The 20,083-nt window shown below is 39.5% G+C and overlaps 1 protein-coding gene across 1 annotated transcript in view; it reads right to left on the reverse strand.

Annotated features, from left to right (window-relative positions):
* Positions 1 to 17,902, reverse strand: part of LOC134826507 (aminoacyl tRNA synthase complex-interacting multifunctional protein 1-like) — a 44,615-nt gene extending 26,713 nt beyond the window's left edge. The window contains 1 exon segment of the mRNA XM_063838890.1: positions 17,861 to 17,902. The gene's annotated coding sequence lies outside the window, so the exon portion shown is untranslated.
* Positions 17,903 to 20,083: the final 2,181 nt, after the last annotated feature.

Consider the following 20,083-nt stretch of genomic DNA (forward strand, 5'->3'; position numbering starts at 1 on the left):
AACACACAGCCCCCTGCAGAGTACGTCACCAGGATGGCTCATCACCCAACACCATCCCTCACCTAACACACAGCCCCCTGCAGAGTACGTCACCAGGATGGCTCATCACCCAACACCATCCCTCACCAGACACACAGCCCCCTGCAGAGTACGTCACCAGGATGGCTCATCACCCAACACCATCCCTCACCCAACACACAGCCCCCCTGCAGAGTACGTCACCAGGATGGCTCATCACCCAACACCATCCCTCACCTAACACACAGCCCCCTGCAGAGTACGTCACCAGGATGGCTCATCACCCAACACCATCCCTCACCTAACACACAGCCCCCCTGCAGAGTACGTCACCAGGATGGCTCATCACCCAACACCATCCCTCACCTAACACACAGCCCCCTGCAGAGTACGTCACCAGGATGGCTCGTCACCCAACACCATCCCTCACCTAACACACAGCCCCCTGCAGAGTACGTCACCAGGATGGCTCATCACCCAACACCATCCCTCACCTAACACACAGCCCCCTGCAGAGTACGTCACCAGGATGGCTCATCACCCAACACCATCCCTCACCTAACACACAGCCCCCTGCAGAGTACGTCACCAGGATGGCTCGTCACCCAACACCATCCCTCACCTAACACACAGCCCCCCTGCAGAGTACGTCACCAGGATGGCTCATCACCCAACACCATCCCTAACCCAACACACAGCCCCCCTGCAGAGTACGTCACCAGGATGGCTCATCACCCAACACCATCCCTCACCAGACACACAGCCCCCTGCAGAGTACGTCACCAGGATGGCTCATCACCCAACACCATCCCTCACCTAACACACAGCCCCCTGCAGAGTACGTCACCAGGATGGCTCATCACCCAACACCATCCCTCACCCAACACACAGCCCCCCTGCAGAGTACGTCACCAGGATGGCTCATCACCCAACACCATCCCTCACCCAACACACAGCCCCCCTGCAGAGTACGTCACCAGGATGGCTCATCACCCAACACCATCCCTCACCTAACACACAGCCCCCCTGCAGAGTACGTCACCAGGATGGCTCATCACCCAACACCATCCCTCACCTAACACACAGCCCCCTGCAGAGTACGTCACCAGGATGGCTCATCACCCAACACCATCCCTCACCTAACACACAGCCCCCTGCAGAGTACGTCACCAGGATGGCTCATCACCCAACACCATCCCTCACCTAACACACAGCCCCCCTGCAGAGTACGTCACCAGGATGGCTCATCACCCAACACCATCCCTCACCTAACACACAGCCCCCTGCAGAGTACGTCACCAGGATGGCTCATCACCCAACACCATCCCTCACCTAACACACAGCCCCCTGCAGAGTACGTCACCAGGATGGCTCATCACCCAACACCATCCCTCACCTAACACACAGCCCCCCTGCAGAGTACGTCACCAGGATGGCTCATCACCCAACACCATCCCTCACCTAACACACAGCCCCCTGCAGAGTACGTCACCAGGATGGCTCATCACCCAACACCATCCCTCACCTAACACACAGCCCCCCTGCAGAGTACGTCACCAGGATGGCTCATCACCCAACACCATCCCTCACCTAACACACAGCCCCCTGCAGAGTACGTCACCAGGATGGCTCATCACCCAACACCATCCCTCACCTAACACACAGCCCCCCTGCAGAGTACGTCACCAGGATGGCTCATCACCCAACACCATCCCTCACCTAACACACAGCCCCCTGCAGAGTACGTCACCAGGATGGCTCATCACCCAACACCATCCCTCACCTAACACACAGCCCCCCTGCAGAGTACGTCACCAGGATGGCTCATCACCCAACACCATCCCTCACCTAACACACAGCCCCCCTGCAGAGTACGTCACCAGGATGGCTCATCACCCAACACCATCCCTCACCTAACACACAGCCCCCTGCAGAGTACGTCACCAGGATGGCTCATCACCCAACACCATCCCTCACCTAACACACAGCCCCCCTGCAGAGTACGTCACCAGGATGGCTCATCACCCAACACCATCCCTCACCTAACACACAGCCCCCTGCAGAGTACGTCACCAGGATGGCTCATCACCCAACACCATCCCTCACCTAACACACAGCCCCCCTGCAGAGTACGTCACCAGGATGGCTCATCACCCTACACCATCCCTCACCTAACACACAGCCCCCTGCAGAGTACGTCACCAGGATGGCTCATCACCAAACACCATCCCTCACCTAACACACAGCCTCCTGCAGAGTACGTCACCAGGATGGCTCATCACCAAACACCATCCCTCACCTAACACACAGCCTCCTGCAGAGTACGTCACCAGGATGGCTCATCACCCAACACCATCCCTCACCTAACACACAGCCCCCTGCAGAGTACGTCACCAGGATGGCTCATCACCCAACACCATCCCTCACCTAACACACAGCCCCCCTGCAGAGTACGTCACCAGGATGGCTCATCACCCAACACCATCCCTCACCTAACACACAGCCCCCTGCAGAGTACGTCACCAGGATGGCTCATCACCCAACACCATCCCTCACCTAACACACAGCCCCCTGCAGAGTACGTCACCAGGATGGCTCATCACCAAACACCATCCCTCACCTAACACACAGCCTCCTGCAGAGTACGTCACCAGGATGGCTCATCACCAAACACCATCCCTCACCTAACACACAGCCTCCTGCAGAGTACGTCACCAGGATGGCTCATCACCCAACACCATCCCTCACCTAACACACAGCCCCCTGCAGAGTACGTCACCAGGATGGCTCATCACCCAACACCATCCCTCACCTAACACACAGCCCCCTGCAGAGTACGTCACCAGGATGGGCAGCACGATCATCACCGTGTAGAGCAGATCTGCCACCGCCAGGTTCTGGACCAGGAGCACGGAGATACAGTCCATCTTGATGGTGTTATATCGCAGTACAGGGCGGTGGCAGGGACAAAAGGAAATCGCGGCATGTACGGAATCGCGATTTTTCCCATTATTTGCGACAAATTTTATGTATAGTTTAATGTATAGTCTGTTAAAATTTGCGGTATCGCGATTTTTTGGCCAAAATAATCGCGAAATCCTTTTGTCCCTGGGCGGTGGTGTTACCCAGGAGGGAGAAAGAGGAGTGTTATCAGAAAACAGATGAGGGGGATAACTTGGGTGATGGGGAGAGTGAGGGCTGAACTAGTTGCCCTGGTAACTACACACACACATTACAAGGAACAGGACTGTTATATTAAGTTTGTTAGCACCCTGGAATAACATCAAAACTCCAGGTGTTGACTGTTGAACAAAGACCCAGGTCTATAACAGAAAGGCGTGAAATGTGGGTCAAACTGAAAAACAATGGTGACCTTTGTTTTTAGATATAATTGAATTCGCACCAAGAAAGAACAGACTTAGATCGCGTGGGTTTTAAGCAGGTGGGTTATTACCCGGGAGATATCTGGTGAAAATTAGTTAATAACAATGGACTGAGCTAAAAACAAAGGAAATCTCATAAATATATAAACCATGTACAAATGCTGAGCGCCCACACTTCTTTAACAGCTCGTAGTCTGCAGTTCACTCTCTGGTCATCTGATAACTTATCAGAATAGAAAGTAGTCAATCTAACGCGACTGTTTTAAAATATATAATAACCAGACTACTTTATTTCATAGAATGAAAATTCACCAAATAATTTATATACTATATGAAACTAATTTTATAGGCTTGCTTTAATTACTCGGGCAATATTTAATGTTTTACTCTTCTTCTGAAACCTAGAAACAAAGCTACAGTCAAAATGTTGTAACTTGCGTGATTCAACTTATTTCTATTTCTAAGCTATGTACAGTGAATTAATACAGTGTGAATGCGTGTTCTGAGTTCTAACTAATCATTTTGTAACAATTGTCTACACATATCTACACATATTTAAGGACCGACACACTTAAATTAGTGGAAATAATCATCAGACTTTAGCATTCATGGACATTAATGTCGCAGACAATTTTTTTTTAAATATTTTTTTTTAAATTTTTACTTATTTATTTATTTTTTATTTTTTAATATTAACTTACTAATCGTCGATAAATAGTATTACTTACCAAGATCTTTATTAAGGCAACGTCATGGCACAACCGCAAACCGGTAAGTAAAAAAGCAAAGATTACACTCCAAGAATGGGTGAGGCGACCCGATGTCGGACCGAGTCGGGCGCGAAAGAGTTTGATATCGGAGAACCCCGCGATAAATCTAGTAAAAAAGTGCGAAGTTGAGGCAATAAAAGACGATGACGCATTCGAGGGTTCCGTTCAAGACATAGGTAGCGGTGTGGACGACGTGGAGGGTTTCGAACAGTGGACGGATTTCTTTAGAATGAAGCTCTTTGAAGTTGGGACGACAAAACGTTCTACCCTTTATGCGTAAGTTTATAATTAGATTGCTTATGGTTATTCGTTACCATCGTGTATGTTAATTGGTAACCAGACTTTCAAGGCCTTACGTATAGAAATACTTATTTAGTGAACGCTTTTTATTACAGAGAACTACAATTACTTCACCATTAGACCGATAAAAAATTTAGTAAATAAATATTACATTAAGGCTAAAAGAATTAACGATAATTATTTATCTGATACGTATTTTCAAGGTTGTTGACTGTAACATATAAATTTCAGTAGCATAAAATGGTACGCCACTTCAAATACTATAGGAAAAGCTACGGTATTCAATCAGAACATCCTGAAAAGTCTTAAAGCATTTGTGAGTATATGTTCTACAACAATTCATTATTCAATTAAACGCGTTTCTTTAAGTTTAATTCAATGACATTGACAATACAATTCAAAAATATTTTCTTTATCACTAGTCAAGCGTACAGAAATGGAATAAAACAAATGATATTGGATTTTCAAATAGTTTATAGTTAACATAATATGATGTTCAGACTTTTTACCAGGCTGAGGACGATCCGACCAAGAGCAAAATAAAGTTGAAGCTAAATTTTTCGGGGAGTGGAATTTCGTACCCGCCTAAAGTAACGGTAAGTCATCATTAAATTTTCTTGTGTATTTAATTTGTTGTAGTTAAGCTCTGTGATTAAGAAAGGTAGCATGCACCTACCACAGATTCATCTTGATAGATCGCTTTGGGTAAATACATATTCTCCAAAAACAGCGATAGAATTAGAATAACAGCGCTGCAGACAAACAGCCTGAATGCTTATTTGGACCTGGTTCCGGGAACCTAATTATATTTCGGACTCCGATATGGCGAATTTTATTTACACAAGCTACGCGGATACCGAATTTCTTTGAACCTTCGATCTCAAATTACAAGCTTGTGGCCATCTCTGTTACTGGTGAAACGGTCTGCACGTGATACAATTATAAAAGCGCCGACCTCAAACATCAGCGTAATTAACGCCATAGTCATACTATTGTCACGTGATCACGTGTCGCGTGATCTAGATTCCCAAAAGTGTGGTATTAGAGGTCATAACGCGACGTATTTGAATTGAATTATAGATTTATAATGTACAAATCTTATTTCAGGTCCAAACAAGCATTCAGACTTTTATAATATCAATAATCGTCCATTCACTGTAATTTCCTAAAAATTTCCTATCAAAAACTTTTGAGATCGTGGAAAAATTTGTAACACAGTCAAAGTTAAATCGATTTGAAGTTCAACAGTAAAATGAGGCTTTAAAAATAAAAATAAATAAAACTAAGAGGTACGAGCTTGAGGTTAGCGAGCTAAATAAATTACCTCTTTGCTTTATAATCTAGTTTGACTGAAATTTGAATTTAATTTCGATCACTAGACTACTATACCTCTTTGCTTTATGATTAGTAATAATAATGAATAATAGGCGCACGTTATACTTATATCTCCGCCAAAAGCACATCCAATTTGATACGTATGAAATATGTCTATAACTTGCTTGATTATGCACTAAGTTGGCGTTCCTCGACAAAAATTGAACGGGGAATCATTTAAGATTACTTTCGAGGCACCTCGACAAAAGCTTTTTACGCTATTGTGCTTTTCATATGGAGAAATACGTCAGTAACGTTTTTAAGCTTGTTATTCTCTTTCAAAAGTTGAAAGTATTCCAAGTGATTTATATAAGTGCATATATTAACTCTGTATTGTATACATTGCAAAATAATTTATCTCGATTCATATGAAGTTTGAAAGAACAAAGAAGTTACAGCAATGCGCGCAATTTGGGGAGTGTGCTTTTGGCGGAGATATAAACTGCGCCATCTTACTATATATAAAGCGAGACGATATATATATATATATCTGTGCCATTTTACTGACACCACGGCATCGACTTTAACGCAACTTTCTGCAAAAACCGTAAAAGATATACAACTGAAACTTTTTTGGCTGGGTCAAATGCTTTAATATCCTCCAAATCAGCATGAAAAAATAAAAAATTGGCCGAGGAATAATGATTTTAGAGCCGAAAATTTGGACCCCCAAGTGGTGTCAAAAACGCCAATTAAATAGGTAATAATTATTTCAGTATCTTGAGTCTTGACACCGTTTAGGGTTATATTTCACGGGTTCCTGCTATATAAAGCGAGACGATATATATGGATGTGTTTATCCGTACCATTTTACTGACACCACGGCATCAACTTTAACACAACTTTCCGCAAAAACCGTAAAAGATATACAACTGATACTTTTTTGACTGGGTCAAATGCTTTAATGGCCTCCAAATCAGCATGAAAAAATAAAAAATTGGCCAAGGAATTGGAGTTTTAGAGCCCAAAATTTGAACCCCCAAGTGGTGTCAAAAACGCGAATTAAATAGGTAATAAATATTTTAGTCTCTTGAGTCTTGACACTATTTTAGGGTTATACGGGTTCCTGCTAGTAATAATAATCTGTACTATTTGCAGGGTGTTGAGTTTGAGGTTGCAGGTTATAATGATGTATATACCACAACCAACAACAGAAAAGTAATATACAATGCGTGACGCGCACTACTGGTTAGAGCAATGAATCACTATGTATGGTACTATTCAATTGATTACATTATGTTATTTACTGTGTTTTATTTGTTTCCATATCAAGTGCGAGGTGCGTTCATTCAACAAAACGTGTGTAAGTGAGGTCAAATATGTTATGAAATTTATGATCAGACCTTCTTAATCGTCATTCAAATTGGCCCACAATCTTGATATTATTGAGTAACCGCGGCCTGAAAGTGTCCTCTAATTACGTTACCATATCAACAATATTATATTGTTGTTACGTTGTATATGAACGTGTACACTATACATTTAACGACTTCTGCTGTTGTGTTATGGTGAATGTGTTATGTTATGGTGAATGTGTTATGGTGAATGTGTTTAGTTGATACATCTGTATCACATCAAAAACCTCAACAGCAGGTCCTTTGTTGGATTCGGATAGAAACATCTTGAAGAATGTCATTAAGGATGTTGTAGCAGAAGGAGACCGAAGTCAGAATCTGATGTTGTTTGGTCTTAAAGAAGAGAAAGGTGAGCTGTTAGTTATGTGACTAGGGGGTGCACGATAAAAATAAACTTGCTCGGATTTTAAAAATTTTTGTACCACTGTTTTCTAGAGACTGTGAGAATTTTCACAATACCAAATTTGTCATACCTTTTTGGAAAGATCAGTGAGTGTCGCCTAGGTGCCATATTTGATGGTGCGCGGCTTTTGAAGCAAAAGAAGCTATAAAAGTCGCGTAATTTGATCAAAATTGATAAAATTCGTTGATTTTTGTCGTATTATTCGGATATATCTTCAGTTCCTTGAATGAGATCATTCTGAAAATTGGCGACGACCTTCCAATAGGGCTTTCACAACTGTCCGAAAAATTTGGTGGATATCGGAGTTGATATAGTGATCAAAATGGGGCAAAATACGCTGCTTTTAGCTGTAACATAATGACAATGTCTGATAGTTGGATATGCTTTAAATTTTTCGGACACTTTCCTTGTAAGTCTATGAGTAAGCTTACCAATTTTTGTTGCAATCGGAGGTCGGGAAGGATACTAAATATCTATTTGTTTGAAGAAAATTGTGCTGGCCGAAATTATAGCGCTAAAAAACCATCCTACAGTCGGCAGTCACTCGGCACGCGCGGCTCACTGTCGATGGCGCACTACCTAATGTGACAAGGTCGGTCAAGTGTTGTTGGAACTTGGTGAAAAGCCAAAAATAGAAGCTAGCAGAATTCGAATGGTTTGATCAAATCCAAGGATAAGAAACAGGTGGCTACTGGCTGATAGACCTGTTAAGGTGACTTTGACGAGCTCTACAATCGTGCAGCAGATTTTGACTAGAGCAAGGCATCGATCCGTAGCTCGGAGCATTTCGGTAAAGTCTTCATCAGTCCGGATAGGTCTCCAGAGGAACGTGCCGAACAGCAAAAGCTTGTTTTAGAACTCAAGAAGAAGACTGTCAGTCTTCTAGAAGTTTGTTTTGATTTGTGTATTAAGCTCTGAGGTATTTTAGTCTTAGTTCCAGGTCCATAATTTAGTTTTACTTCCAGGTCCATAATTTTGTGCAGTGTATATTTTTAGAGTTATTATGGTTTTATATTAGCAGATTTAGGTATATAACTATTCTATATAATTGTATGTATAAATACTTGAGTAAACATTGACCAGTAAACAAAGCTGGTTCCAATAAAAAACATAACGTAGGGTTAGATAAAATTTATTGGTGGGTTAAACTAGGTTACATTTTTTTTTAATATTTGAAAATTCAATTAATCATTATATATATAAATCAAGCGTTACATTTCAGCCATGCAAAATTACAATGACATATTTTGATATACTTAATGATAAATGGTACTGCAATAAAAGTTGCTTAATGTCTGGCCGGATGACAACTAACGAGAAAAATAAACTTGATTATACAATTGTAGCGCGATGCGTTACTGTGCCGCGCCGCGCACTCAATAAGGCTTCTCTGGCTAGATCGGCGAGATGCGCTACTGTGCCGCGCCGAGCTGCCATGAATTGACATCGTCAACTAATTTTTTTAATATTTGAAAATTCAATTAATCATTATATATATAAATCAAGCGTTACATTTCAGCCATGCAAAATTACAATGACATATTTTGATATACTTAATGATAAATGGTACTGCAATAAAAGTTGCTTAATGTTTGGCCGGATGACAACTAACGAGAAAAATAAACTTGATTATACAATAATTAATTCGGCTGAACCAACACATAGCAAAAGCCACATTAACGTTGGGGCCGTCTACCAAATTTGAATGACAAACATTAACAAGAAATCAAACATATCATAAACAATAAATAATTATAAGGATTTTGTTCATTACAATTCCGTCACAACTGATAAAGAAAAAAGAAAAGGACAAGCAGATAGGAAATTGGACGGACAGAATTGTAACCAACAAAAACAAATGTTTAACGTTATAATAATATAATTACATTGGAGAACGACTACGACTGGGATTGAACTTGTAATCTCCGGCTAAAAAATCTGGCAAATTAGTCAACTGTGCTATAGCTATTCACCTAACCATGTGCTTTCGCGCCACTTCGGGCGCGCTTGTTTCACAAGTCAAGAAAACTTTTTACCGCCGTGCGCGTGAGGCGGGCGCGCGCTACTGCAAGCGCAAGGGCTCTGGATAGAGCAACTAAAGCTAAATGTGCCCCAATTTTTGGGGTAAATACAGCTCGAAAAACTCCCATTAATGATTGAACTACTAACCCCCACGGTCGTTTCACTATGACGATACAGGCCAGTGCCGGAAGCCGCGCACTCGTGCGCAGCGGGTCATACAACGTATGACAATGCGAAGGCGTTAGTTAGAAAAACTCCCTGGGCAATTATAATTACACTTTAATAATCAGCGCTTTACATGCAATTAAACTTGACGGATGTTACTTGTCTAAATTTCTTCGAAGTAGCGCGCGCCACTTTCTTCTCGAAACTGGCCCGATGGCAAGTGCTACGAAGTAGCGCGCGCCGGTCAGATCATTAACAATGGTCAAAATTAAACGCGCTAGTCCCAATGCGCGGCGCTTTTTGCAAATGTATCATTAATGATTAATATTTTGATTTGATTTTAGAAGAATTTACCGGGGGACCTCAGGCTATCATGTTCATAAACGAATAGAGATTTGGCGGAATAACAGGCTGAGCGCGGCTCTGTATTATTATTATTGTCAAACATGTCAATCTTACAAATGTCAACAATCCTAAAATAATTTAGAACCGAGACGTGATCCTTTGTAAAATTATATGTCCCAAAAGTCAAATTGACTTGTACTCAAGAATAAAATTGAACAATTTACTCCAATAACCACGGTCACTAGCAAGTTCTCTCAAATGAAGAATATCATCATACGACTCCAGCAAGATGAAACGCTTCCAGAGGTCAACCTTCAGGTGGTGTAGGAGGTTACGTCTGTGAGCCCCAATTCTACCAACTTCACTACACATCTCGACAGCAAAACACAGCGCAGCTTGAGCTGGTGATCTTTCATCGCTCCTCAGTATGTGTCCTAGCATCTTCCACCTAGATAACTCAGCACGCTCAGACATAGGGGTAGAGTTACTCTGTTTGTATAGGGTATCTTTGGACATCATACTGCGTGGCCAGCTGACATTCATGATCTTTCTGAGGTGGTTACGGTGACATGCATCTAGTTTGTCCCAGTACGATTTAGGCATTCCCCAGCAACTAGAGTTATACATGAGGATAGATACTACTTGGGCCTCATAGACCTTCAGCTTCTTCTGTAAGGGGATCTTACTCTGGCACCAGACCTTCTTGAAGTTCTGGAATGCTACATTGGCTAACATGATTCTTCTGGCGGCTCTGTAAAGAAGTAAAACACATTTATTTAAGTAAAACAAAATTTGGAAAATGGTCAAACAAAACATCAAATTGAATCAATCTAATGTAATAAATAATGTTTTTAACGCTAGTACACAAAAATATTAACTCATACAATACTAAATTAACTCCTACAATCTTATTATTTTACTGACGTCATGGCAACAACTTTAACGCGACTTTTCACAAAAACCGTAAAAGATATACAACTGAAACGTTCGCACTATCAAATGGATGTACGTGTACATAATATTTGTAGTTTCAGTTGGTGAATCATCCTTGTCTACAGAAGCCGATAATCCTTTCCCGGTAGTCCCAGTGTTACTGTTGGTGAGTCCACCGCAAACAGCAGTTGGTGATCCTTGTCGGTATCCTACATACCTTTCCCTAGGATCCGGTTTCCCACTTATCAGGATGATTGGGCAAATAAATGTTAATCTGAGAACTCTGAGAACCCAATCAACATGCCAAAATTCACCCAGATCGGGTCTATGTGGTTGCAATTATCGTGGTCATTGTTAGATGACGGTTAGTTGACCAATAAAACCCTCATAATCATAGACCATTATGCACCAATCCTCAATAAAAATCCGAATTTAAGCTGCATTGAAGAGGACAGACACCTGTCACCCACAGGACCTTAACTATGACATGATTGTGCGTTTATTTGATTTGTTCTTATTTCCTAGATGTTGATGTGTTTATCATTAGTGCTACAGCATCAAGGTTGGAGCCTTATTCCTTATTCCTTAGCATGCTTAAAATTGCAAAATTGATGCTCTGTGACGAAAATCTTTTGTCAATATTGAGCATTGTGTTCATTCAATTGCCCCTTTTTGTCTAAGTTCAAACATGTTTGCTTCTAAAAAGAACCTGATTGGGTAAAATTTCGATAGAAAATAAGTCTACAATGATCTTTTTTCAGAATTTCTCTGAAATTAGTCAAAATTTAGCGTTTTCAGTCAATAACTCAGGATTCTATTATGATAGAGGACCAAATTTAGCATGTAGGCACATCCATTAAAACCCTCTAACAATACTATGGGTAAATTCTTGGTTAGGTTGTCATTATCCAGTGTCAAAATTTAAATAAATATATTTTTCCATCAACATTAATAATTTATCAAATTCAATTTTATTAATAAATAAAATCTAATACATTATCTATAAATAATTCATTAATACTTCCCAGTGGAATAAAGATTTATAAAACGCTTCTTTGCCACAAAAGGATGAAACCACAGATATTCATTATGTGTCTCCTTATTGCTTAAATAACTGGGTCCTTCAATTTTCCCTAAAACTTCATTCGAAACATTCCAAAAATAAAAATCATTTACACTGTTTTTAGAAATCATTTCTTTTTTTAAATCCTTCCAATCTAACTTTAAAGCTTAAAACTGTCGAGCAGTTCTTGACATCTGAAGGGAGTTTGTTCCAGTAAGGAATGACTCGCTCCGGAAGAAAAGAAGACTGGAGATTCTTAACTTTAGTTACACTCTTATTACACCTATTGGTTGAAACTAGATTAAGACCAGATCTGCTCATTCTGAACAAACCCGATCCATATTCAGTCAAACCACTAGTTACTTTAAAAGCTTCGATAAGGTCCCCACGTATTCGCCGCTCTGCCAGCGTTGTCAAATTGAGGATATCCAGTCTGCAGCTGTATGGAAGAGTACCCACCTCATCAATAAGACGGGTAAACCGCCTCTGGACGCTCTCCAGCTCCAAAACAGTCCCCCAACTTCCATGAGCCGCAACTGGATTCCACAATTGGACACAATACTCAAGATGAGGTCTTATCAAAGCTTTATAAATAGCTATCATTACAACCTTTTCTCTAATAATTAAGTTCCTTACAATCCAGCAGATCATACGATTTGCTTTAGAAATACATGCTTTTATCAATGAAACTAATAAATCAATGAAACTAATAAATCAATGTTTTAGCTCATTTTACAAAGTCAAATATTTAAAACAATTAAAATTGTATAGTGCTCAATTTGTAAATGACTAGTTGATCTTTGCTATTGGAAGTTTGTCAAGGACTGGCAGCTAGCGGGGCAAGGAATGCACGGGCTTAGGGGCTTTTGTGCACACCAGAACACTAGCTCGGTAGATTTTTGGAAACTAGAAGGACTGAAAACTAAAATTGTTTTTGATGGAGGCTGAGGCATGTTTTTGAGAGGGACGGTATAATAGCTTGTGGTAACAACTGGCCTTTACTTTAATAGGATGAAGTTTTAGTTTTAGGACAGGAAGAAGGCATTAAGAAGATTTGCTCTTTGTTTACAAGGCAGAATATAAGCAATGTTGGTTATAATATGTATCAATATCTAGATCTTCGTTTATCAATTTTCACTAAATGGGTTTAAAATTTTAATAGGGAGGGAAATTCATCAACTTTATTAAGTACCTATCAAAAATAAATCTTATATCAATGTAATATATTAAAAATCATAATCCTAAGTCTAATAATAAATCTGTTAAAAACACTTTCTCACTACACTGCGCTCACACACGTTAGTAAGACAAAGGAAAATGCACACCCAGCTAATTTTCAATTTCAAGATAATCATTTTGGATGTGTGGACCCTAGGGTAGACTTAATGTCAAAATTTAGATTAGAGCATTCGAAATCTTTGTTTGTCCAATCAAGATCAGCATGGTTATGCTGGTTGACGAGCAGTGATTGCTTCATCCTAGACTTCAGGCAGGCCACACTTAGACAGTAGTCACGTATACCAAGCTTAGGCACAATTACGTTCCAAATACGAGTCGTTCTGCTATTGAAGTTGTCAGGGGGGTCTGCTTGGCTTAGTATAAGGGTGGGTTTCCTACTTGAGCAGGTGAAATTTTCATGGAGGGAAATCGGAGCACGGAATTTCATGATTTTATAGAGCTCAAGGAAACAATGGTAAGTGTACAGGTTTTGGACGGCAAGTATTCCGTGTTCCTTGAACAAAGGTTTCGTGTGCTCTTTCAAGAAAAATTTTTTGTTCAGATTTTGGTTGCCAAACGGTCGAGCACGAGCACAGGTCTTAAATTTATCTAGGTATGCCTCCCTGTCGCCAAACAGTACCCTGAGACAATATTTTTGTGCTTTGAATACAGAACTTATACGAGTTTTGGCTGCCCCACCCCAAACCGTGATACAATAGGAGAGGTGTGATTCAAATAGAGTGTAATACAACTGGCGGTGTAAGAAATCTGGGAGGGAGCAGCGTAGGCGGCAGAGAGTTGATGTTGCATGGCTGATAAAATAAGCACTCAATATCTTTTGTACAGTGAGATAGATTTTCGATTACTACAGCATTCAGGCGATCAGAGACATATAAAGATACTCCTGTTCCTTTTCTCTTATCAGGGAATGGTACTTGACAAAATGTTGTATAGGAGGGGATTTGGTATAAGCCTTGTTGGCTTGGATCGATGTTGGTCTCAGCCAATCCAATGACATCAAAATTACACGGGAGGGTCTTATGTTCTATTAAAAAGCTGTCAAAATTACTAGCAAACCCATCTATATTGCAAAACAGAGCGGGCAGATAAGCAGAATTTTTATTTTTCTCAGGAAAAAGTTTGCTGATTGAGTTTGCTAGTTCTTGTTTTGTGTAACGCTTACAGTCTTCAAGTATTGAAGAGAATTTAGCTATGGTGACATCTTCCTGGTTGTTTGTATCATAGAATTTATCTGAATCATCATATCTTTGGCTGCTTGGAAATGGGCAATACCTATCTTCTATTGTACTACAGCAATCACTGCACATCCATAGACCGTTTTTGCTTGTAAATTTCGCGGATCTGAAGCACTTAGTATGAACAACTTTGCTGCAATTTTCACATTCTAAGAGTGGCTGGCCAATATTAATGTATTTACTACAGGGGTCGCACACATCTTTAATAAGTTTCATAATCATGATAAACTAAGTGGGATAAACTCCCACTGGTCGGGTGGCCTTCCTTTGTCTTACTCTCTCCTGTCTCTCCCTCACATACACCCACTGTTTCAGACATCTCACAAATTTAGCAATACCAAGCTCTCCGAGATGGATTTCATCACCATTTCTCGTGAGTTTCATAGCAAGCAACCCTTTACCGTCTAAAAAGTGGCCAACACCAAGGTGCCATACAGTCTGGTTAAAGCTAGAGTACAACATTTCATCAACCAAGCTGTTGAATGCCATAATGTTTTTATTCATCTTAGGGAGTCTAGACGGTAAAACTGCTGTGACAAACAACTTCGCCTTAGGGCACAGTTTCTGGATCTGCTGGATTTTCAGGTGGAGAATGTCTACCAGCTGGTGTATATCACCAGGTGACTGCACATTTTCAACTCGTAGATCGTTCATTCCAAAGCAAGGAGCTATGGGTAATAACCCCCAAATCTTTTTCCTGTGCAGATACTTCTAGTTCTACTCCATTTACAATATAATTCGAGTTAGGATTATTATTCAGATTAATATGGACTACTTTACACTTGGCAGGATTGAAGTTTAAGTGCCAAATACTCTCCCAAATTTCGAGTTCTAAAATATCATCAGATACACTTCTATGGTTAGCTGCATTACAAACTAACTTGAGATCATCTGCAAATAATTTAATCTTATTTTTAACATTGTCAGGTAAATCGTTTATATAAAGAATAAATAGCAAAGGACCCAATACTGACCCCTGGGGAACACCAGATAACACGTGTTTCACCTCAGACCATTGTCCTTCTACACAAACCCTCATGGTTCTGTCTGTCAGAAAGTCTTTTATAACATCTAAAACTTTTCCCTTGACCCCAAACCCCTCCAATTTAGATAGAAGTCTAAAGTGGGGGACTGTGTCAAAGGCCTTACTAAAATCAAAATACAAAAGATCGACAGGAGCACCTTCGTCTAAAATATCAAGAATATTATCAAATGTCTCTAAGAGATTAGATAGACAAGATTTACCCTTCACAAATCCATGCTGATGCTTTGAAATTCGTTCTTCTAAAAATGTTAATAAATGTGCCCTCACCAACTTTTCATACACTTTGCACAAAATACAAGTTAATGAGACAGGTCTATAATTTAAGGGATCAGATTTAACACCCTTTTTGAACAATGCTACAACAGATGCTGTCTTCCAAATGTCAGGCAGGACTCCTGTTTCTGAACACTTAATAAATAATTTAGTTACAGCTTCAACAAACTTTTCATCGTATGCTAAGGATTTCAACAACTTTGGATGAACGCCATCCGGACCAGAACTCTTAAAAACATTAAGCTTTAAAAGCTGCTTCTTGATATCAGAACTGCTAATTTCCATATCATCAATAACCTCTTTGTTATAACTCTCATTTTGGGGAAGAGGGCCAGGTGGTTCACGCACAAACACAGAACTAAAGGCACTAGCAAGTACCTCAGCTGACTCAGATGAACTATCTGTGCGTGTACCATCTCCTCTATCTAAAGAAACAACACTTGACTTAACTTGACGTTTATTACGCAAATACGAGTAGGTTAAAATCTCCAATGATAATGGTTTCAAAAACATTCTTTTCACTAGATATGTTCTTGATGCAAGATAATAACATATTATTCTGCTTTAAATTCAAAGAGGTAGACCTATAAATACAACAAATACTAATCAATCCACCAGAGGTATTGACATTAATAGCTAAAGAGTCTGGTGCTTTTAAAAATGAGCTCACTAATGAAGCATTACAACTGTTTTTAATATAAATAATAGAACCTCCACCTCCACTTATGTTGCTGGTGGAGTTATCGATTTTAAAATCTCTGTCTTTTCTAAACATACTAAAACCTTCAATAAAAATTTCAGCATCTAAAATATCACTATTAAAATGAGTTTCTGTAATGCAGATTACATGAATGGATTTATAAACTGATAGAATACATTTTAGTTCATCAATTTTATTAAATAGTCCATTAGCATTAGTATAAAAAATATTCATGGGCTGACTACATTCTTTATCACTGCTATTTACTTCTTCTCCACCTTCTTCTCTGTCTTTTCCTTCTCTGCTTCTTCCCGCCTCTTCTTCCTCTCTTCTCTGGCTAAAAAACGGATCTCTCGGTCTGCTCTGCAGAGATCCAGATTTATCCAGTATGATGACTCTTTCCAGCCCTTGCCATGGTTGGAATAATAGTTAACTGACTCCTGGTCAGCTGTCTGGATGATCAATGGCCGACAGGAGTCTGGCTTACCTGGATCCACTTTACCTGCACGATGGCAACTGATAAAGTCACTTTTTTCAATCTTTAGTGTCTCCTTGCAGAAATTCGAGTCCTCTTCCTGGCGTAGCTTGGAGTTAGCTTTCTTGCTCTCTGGTACATTCAAAACACACAGATTGAGCTTCCTTAAATTTCGCTCATATGCATCAGTGTGCATCTTTGTCTGAACTTTACTGACAACACTTTGTGAAGCTTGCTGTAAGCTCATTTCTTCCATAACTTTCTTCTGACTATTTGCAGTAACATCAGCGAAGGACTGGAAAGCCTGGTTCACTATCTTTGATATTTCTTTAGGTTTTTCAGACTCAAAGTTAGTTGGAATGTTCTCGTTCACTGCGTTTTCAACAACCCCTCTGATACAAGGTGTAAGAGCCTCAAGTTCCTGCCTAATAACATTCCGTAGTATTTTTGTTTCTTCATTATCAGGGTTCGAGGTCTGAGTCCTTTTGCTTTTTATGTAAGGTGATATAAAACAATTCTGACAACGCCAGTTAGACAGATGGTCGCCTTCTTCTTGTGTCAGACCTGTCAGTCCAACACAGCAATAATGCCAGTACATATCACAGGTTGCACAAGCTAATGAAAACTCCTCTGCGATATACCTTCTGCATTCACAACTACGGTCTCCTTCATCTTCAGTTACATCCGTTTCTGCTGTAGCACCAGTTTTCTCTGGGCTTTTCTTGACATTTCGTTTTCGTGCCGTATCTCCTCGTGTCATACCTCAAATTATTTGTTATATAGTAGTGTTGAAAGTATTAAAACTGGGGGTAAATAAATTTTAGTTGAATTTTTTCATTACACTCCAAAATATTTTGTTATTTCGGTCAGCAAATGTTAACTCTAAATTGTAGGTTCATAATTGTCAGTAAAAACGAAATGTAAACGTTTTTCAATGCGGCTAACCTCTTAATTTAGATATAGCAAAAATAGATTAAATTATAGAGTTGTTATTTGGTCCTTAAAACATATATATCCTGAAAGTTTCAAGGTGATTGCTCAAAAATGTAGGAGAAGATGGATTTTTGGATTCGATTATTTTTAGATTAAATGGGCTATTGTTAGCCCCAAGCGTTTTGGTCCCTCAAATATTAGTGGCTCTATTAAATGGCACGATGAGGTAAAATTTGTCACACTATGAAACTAAATAAACCCTCAATGGTTAGGATAATCGTCTCATCCTCTAGACAAACTTTGTCACATAATGATATCTTTATCAGATATCGCTTAAATTCGGCCAGCAGTGAGTTGTAAACTTTAGCACTATAAAAACGTGACCGAGATTACATGGTGCCATGTTTGACCAAATTTTCGAATTTTCAGTTCATATGCATTGGATAGTTTCATATGACTATTAGTATTATCTACATATTTAGCGACTTTTTTTGTTAAATGGTACCACCAGGTAAATTCAGTCAAATATTTAAGAAATTTATATGAGGGATGTTTATGACATCCTGACACGAAATGTCGAATAGTCTAGTATTATTTTGTGAGCTGAATGTATTGGGAATTATTAACATATCTCATTGTTATAAGCAAATTTTGTCACGTCTTGTTAAAATGGGGCAAGTAACGTCACATTGTCATTTTAGAATCATTGTTTCCTAATTTAACCTATTTACGACTTCATATCATTTTGTGACAATGTTAACGTCAACTGCCCCTAACTTGAATCAGCCGTATCGTCCTTATATAGAGTTTTCCCGCCAAGTCCAAACCAAAATCAGAAATAAGTGATTTCGGCAAATTTCAAATTCCACATCATGTGACCGAATTTACTTCATTTCCCAATAACCAAGTGCATGTATTTGCTAACTTTTCAAAACAACATATTTTAGGGCTATTGTTGGTAGAAGAACCATCAAATAATGAGTTGAAAGGGTTTTGAGGACACCTCACAGTAGAAAAGAGGTAAATCGTATTCTGAATGTGACAAAGTTGACGAAATATTGCCTTAAAACCGTTCGATCCCTGCCCAATGTTGTATCATAATTGTTAGATTGACCTAATCCACAATATTTTAATCTAATATATTTTAGACCAAGGAATGCTTATTGGGCAGCTATGGTTAACACAGTCACAAAAATGTGACATTTTTTCTATTATAGTGCCTACGGGTATCGGCCTTACAAAATGACACGAAAAAGGAGATGGCTCTGAAATGCACAAAAATGAGTTTTGTTCATGTTTTATTATCCAGATAGGTAGTTCAGCAGGTATATTTTTCTTCCCGGGGGTTGATTTGATTGAAAAACCGTAAATTTTGCGATTAAAATTGTCATCTTTGAAATCTTCCAAAAAAACATGCCTTACAAAATGACAATTTCGTCACGGCTGTCATTTTTTAACAGCAGCCTATAGAAATTTGATTTCACCTAGGACAGTTAGATAAATATAATAGATTGAAGATTAGAATAGCTTTTACAGGAAAAAGGATGATTAAAAAAAGTTGGGCAATTTCGCGTGAGATAGTGCCTTACAAAATGACAACCCAAAACGGCATCACTTCAAATCCGATTTGGGAAAAAGTTTCATTATTCTTTCACGTGTCTTACTGTTAGATATATATGTTGTTTATATTATACCAGTTCTGTTTTTACCAGAATATATTAAAAAAGGAACATTTTTTATACTTTGAAAAAACTTTAAAAATGTCATTTTGTGAGGCGTAAAAATCATTTTTTGTTTTCATACTTGAACACAGTATTTGGTTATATTTGATATTTTCTATGACTGGATAGATCACTTTTCAGTGTTTAGTTAACGTTTGACATGTTTTAGGAGTTGTTATTACTCTCTGCTTTCACAAAATAGAAGCTTTATTTCGTTGAGTTTTGAAATCAGAGTTTGAAATCAAAGAGTTTGAAATCAAAGTTTTGATATCAGAACTGCACTTTTTTAATGCTACTTGATTGTTAACTGTCAGATTATGATTATTTTTAA

This window comes from Bolinopsis microptera, chromosome 2 (assembly GCF_026151205.1).
Source record: "Bolinopsis microptera isolate Bmic1 chromosome 2, MBARI_Bmic_1.0, whole genome shotgun sequence".
Lineage (NCBI taxonomy): Eukaryota > Metazoa > Ctenophora > Tentaculata > Lobata > Bolinopsidae > Bolinopsis > Bolinopsis microptera.